Source organism: Bidens hawaiensis, unplaced genomic scaffold (genome assembly GCF_021521415.1).
Source record: "Bidens hawaiensis isolate Kalapana, Puna unplaced genomic scaffold, B.hawaiensis_p1.1 tig00013649_1, whole genome shotgun sequence".
NCBI lineage: Eukaryota > Viridiplantae > Streptophyta > Magnoliopsida > Asterales > Asteraceae > Bidens > Bidens hawaiensis.
Window position 1 is genome coordinate 69,781 of NW_027492160.1, and position 5,499 is coordinate 75,279.

The following is a 5,499-nucleotide window of genomic DNA, read 5'->3' on the forward strand; positions in this document are numbered from 1 at the left end:
TAAAAATCAAGTTTCCTTACTGTCACCTAATTAATTATGACTTAGTTCCTTTATACGAAATCCTACCATACAGTGCGGAAATCAAAAGCAATTTAATATATTTAATGGATTCAATAGACAATTATAAATAATCAAACCTAGACGGACTCCTTACGAATAACTAAATCTAGCAAGATTAAATAATAAATATCTCAATAACCTCTCACTTTACAGATTTTAGGTTAGCAACACATTTAGATTTATTTAATTAATAATTGTTATTCCTATGATCTTATTGAAAATCAATCATAAAATAATCAAGAACACAAAGTAATTGACCTAATAGCAGCCTATCATAATGACAAACAATAATCAAGGAAATTGTGGAACAATAACAATCAATCAAACAATCCTAAGTATCCATATGCATCAATTTAATATGATTAAACCTTTTACTAAATCATAAAATCATAACGATAAATAAATCCCAAATCAAATCACAACGCAAAATAGGTTCGTCATAAGCCTAGGCAGTCTATAATGTTTAGCCTAGCATCATAAAATAAAATAAAATAAAACAATAATAAAGGAACTCACGGCGAAAATTAATAAGAACGGAAGATTAAAGGCGATAAAACCCGTGGTATTCGTTCTTGGATGATAAGCACGCCACTGTATGATTCCAAGCCTACAAAACCTCTAAAACATCACCTCTTTAGCTCCTAAATTCGTCCAAGTCGGCTAGGGTATTCAGGTTATGTATAAGGTTGAGTTTAGAGGTGCTTAAATAGGTTTCCAAGGCCCAAAATAAATAAAAATCGAAGCATCTGGAAAAAATGGCCCTCCTCTCCTCGTGGCGGGCCTGGTCCCTTCCTGTCGTGTGGCGCTCCGGCAAATGGGAGGGGGGACCGGTCTGGTCCGGTCCGGTTCAATTTTGATGCTCCAGTTCTCTGTTTTAGCTCATTTTTCGCTCTTTTTAACCACGATAAACCTCTAGAACCTACATTATTCAAATATGTTATTAATATACAAATTTTAATAAAAACCGGACAAAAACTAATTAAATATTATATAAAATAAACAAGGAAATTATATATATTTAGCATTATATTAGTCATGCCTTTGGTGATAAGTAATTTCTTCAAAATTTCCGCTCTCTCAGTATTTTCAAACCATTAATCTACATTAGTCTTCTTCAGTTCTTCAATTAATCTGGCCTTTTCTTCTTCTGATTTCTTTTTCTTCTCTCTCTCAGATTTGTCTTTCCCTTTCTTTTCTTCATATGCCTTCTTCTCCAATCTGACTTTCTCCTTAAGTATTGTATTTGGCAAATCATTAATCAAAACAATATTATATCATGTTCAACTAGGAATCTTACGTCTCCAGTATACTTTTCAATTCTACATCCTTTTGAGCTGCTTCCTTTTGTTTCTTTTCATTTTGGACCCTTTCTTTCTCAACCACAATTCTGTATAGATTTTCAATATTCTTAAATGTCTGTCTGTTCAAGTAGGATATCACATAACTGTTCTGAATTAAATATTTTCCCTTGAACATTCTCCTTTTCCATCCTTCCACCAGATTTTCTATTTCTTCTGCTTTCATCAACTCAATATGCCGTGGATCATATTCCAAACTTTTCAAAAATTCAATCTTTTCCTCAATCTATTTTCTCTTTTGTTCTCTTTCCTCCCTTCTTTCCTTGATCTTCTTTGCTGCCATGCACTCCAGATCTACATCAGATAAATCTTTTAAAGCATCTAACTCCAAACCAAAATTAACCAACATCATGATTCTCGGATATTATTTTCTCTGCTCATCAAGGCTTGCCTATGTATTGATTCTGTGTTACTCAGTTACATGGATTTGAGGAGATCTCACATCCTCTTCCTCAACAAACATCTCATCATTATCTTCTAAATCATCAAGAGCCTCAATGTGGGTTTCATTCAGATCAACTTTCTTTTGCTTACCCCTTCTCTCATATACCTTTTGAATTTGAGCCCTCCCCTTTTTTGTATTTGAAGCCATAGACTTCTGGCATTTAGCTTTAGAGGATTCTTCAACAACTTGTTCTTCACTTTCATCATGTTCTACAATTATTTATTCTTCTAACTCCACTGGCTCTTCAACTATTGGTTCAACATTATCAGTAGGTTCTTCAACATTCTGCTCAGTTTGTTCTCCAGCACCTTCAACGACTGGTTAAGCAATGTTTTCAAGAATATTTCCCTTGGTCTTCTTGATTTTTTCTTCATATTATCTTTTCCTCTTCTTCACATATGCTACAATTCGTTCTGGCCATTCTTCTAGATTCACCAACACATCAATGTATGTCCTTTGAGTCACCAAGTCTGATATTAAACACTCATATTCCCACCTGGACATCTTTTCCTTCTCTCTTTCTTCTTCCTTTTCATTTTTTTTCTTCATGCCACACCCTGTCCCTTTAATCATCTTTTCTCAATTTCTTTAGAAGTTTCTTCTTCAACTTCAACTTCTTTATCACCATCACCTTCAACAACCTTCTTAGACTCCCCTTTGCCTTCCACAATCTCTATTGCAACCTCATCCTCTTGTTCATCATCAGTTATTCCGTAATCAGCTTCTATCAAGTTAAGAGCATTTGATACTTCCACTATCTCATCTTCACTCTCATTATAGAGTTCATTTATCATATTCAACACATCCTTATTCTCCCCCTGTTTTGGTGCATCTTGGGTCTTCTCAACCTCAGAGTGCTCCAGGGTTCGAATCCTCTCCGGAGCCATCTTCAAAGCTTCTTCAAGAGCAATATTCCTCATCTTAAGCTCAACCCTTGATTATTCATTCTTGGATAGGTGATTGGGGAATCTTTTACTGTTATGGGCTCAGGTTCGTAGAAAACATCACTATAGAGGGGAGGAGGGGTAGAGGTCGACTTAAATTGACACGGGATGAGAGGATTAGTTATGATTTGCTAGAACTAAACCTCTATGAGGACATGGTTAATAATTGGAATTCTTGGAGACGTTGAATTAAGGCGAATGATTTTCAGGAAGAAAGTAATACCTTAGGGGCTTCTCTTTACCCTATTTATGGTCACACGGCTTAATATTTTCTCATATATTATGTAGGCTCTATTATGTATTATTCCAATATATCTATATACTATTATCATTATTATTACTAAGTGTTGTTATTAATTATATCATTGTTGAATTTTTACTGCCTTTTATTTCTACAAAAAATATGATTCTTAGAGCTGAGGGTCTCTCTGGAAGCCATGTCTCTATACTTTTGGATAGAGGTACGGTGTGCCTACATCCCACCCTTCCCAGACCCTACTTATAGCTTTGCTATTGGTGGGATTTTCCACTGGGTATGATTGATTGATATGGTCTCAAGTTTAGATTCAGGTTGGGTAGATACAGATTATTTTGAGTAGGGTTTGAAGGTAGTTTCAGGTATGGGTTGTGATTCAGGTTGGTTTTGAATTGGTTGAATTGGGGATGATGGTGTAGGTTTAGGTAATAGGGAATTTGGTTGTGAAGAGCTGGATGGTTCATTTGTAGGTACTGGGTTTGGTGAGAATGGTGGTGAAGGAATATTTGTTGTTGTGTCAAGGATATGACCTGGTGAAACTTGTGGGGTTTTCAACTTTATTGTTTCAAAAAAAATGTATTCATCAATGGTCTCCTCCACAGCCATCATAGGCTCATCTACACCCCTATGCTCCACTTCAACTCCTGCAACATTGTCATTGTCTCTAATAATTACCTCAACAGGCACTTGCTCATGTTTCACAACATTCCCATCCACTCCAAACTCCACATCTCCTCCTTGGTTATCATCATCATCACTGCCACTAGTGTCATCTTCCTCACTCTCTTCACTCTCCTCAGCTTCTCCTGAACACCTCCATAATTTTAACTTGATCATTTAGTACCCATGGTAATATGTCAAATTCAATCTGAGTGTTGAATTGGCTCCTTGCATTCATAGTCTTTATTCATTTGTAGACATTTGAGTCTTGTAGAACCAAGATATCACCAGTAGTAGCCAGCCCATTCAAAGTAGAATTGCTTATTATTTGTAAGAACCTTGGGTACGTCAAGAATTTGTCTCTTGGGTTCTTTTGTGCATTGCTAACCATCCCATTGAAAATCAGTCTTGAAAAGTTGAATGGTTGGTTGTATAAAATTGCAACTCTAGCGTTTGCCAACTCCCTGCTCAATAGAGTCCAGGTACCCATTCTAAATGATAAACTTTGAATAACATGATGTATCAGGGATCTCTGTAAATAAGTGGAAACATGCCCTTCTGGAACTGTCCCTCATTGATGTTTCCCTGATACCGATAGTCTCCTGAAAGATCCTCAACAACCTCTGCTGTGAGTAGGATAGCTGAATCTCATAATCATCGTTCAATTGAAGTGCTGCTTGAATGGATTGTTCAGTGATCTCTATCTCTTGTCCGAGCACTGTGGCCTCTATTCGTCTGCCATTCAAATCATCCGTGTACTAGAATGAACCCCAGAAATCGTTTAAATGATTCCTGTATATCACCGGGCTCTCAGTTACGGCAAACCTCAGGTTGATTTATTTAAAAAATTTATCATCAACCCCAACTATTGATTCTCTTTGTTCACTTCCAAAAGAGCGTACATGTTGTGTTTGGGTTCAAATTTAAAAGCCATTATATTTGTAAAATAGATAACAATAGTTAGTAATTTGTAGATATAATTTTATCAATTGGATGAGCTTAAAGAAGAATTTTGTCTTCACTAACCTGTTCCTCGACAATTTGAAAACCTACACAATCAAGTAAACTGAGAAATAAGATAAAAAATTAAAACCCTAATTCCAACAATCGGTCATCGGAAATTAGTTATCGATTTCTTACCAAGTCAGAATTAGAAAGAATGATCCTAAACAATACTGATTTTTAGCGAGTATAGAGCAACGAGAAGCACGAGCAGAGAATAATTAATGAAGGAGGGAAAAAGTGTTAGAAAAATTTCTAAGTCCCCATTCTATACCTAACGCTTGAGGTTTAAAACCCTCGTTTGTCGTTTAGTAACATCAAGATATCTTTTAATGAAAATCAGTTATTGTCTCTGCACGAGCAAACCGTCAAAGGCAGTTGTCTCCAAGTATGCTAGAAAAGCATTTTCAAAGCATGCTCGTTCAAATTCAATTGAATTTTAGTTAAGTGTGCCTATTAAACTTAAATAGTTTGCTCGAAGCTAGGTCTACTCGAAAGAAAACTTAAGCAATTTAAGTAAGATTTTAATCACTTCAAACATGCACTTGAGTTCAACCAGTGCTCGCGTTTGAGGTGTGCTCGAAATACTTAGAAAAATTATCAGTCACTCAAACATACTCGAACACACTCAAAATAGGCAACCCTACTCGAAAGTACTTAGAATATTTCCATTCACAAACTCATGCTCGTAGAGCAAAAATCAATTGTTTAAGCACAAAATCATGCTTGAAACACTTAGAAAATTATTCAAGCAAAATATGCTTGAATACACTG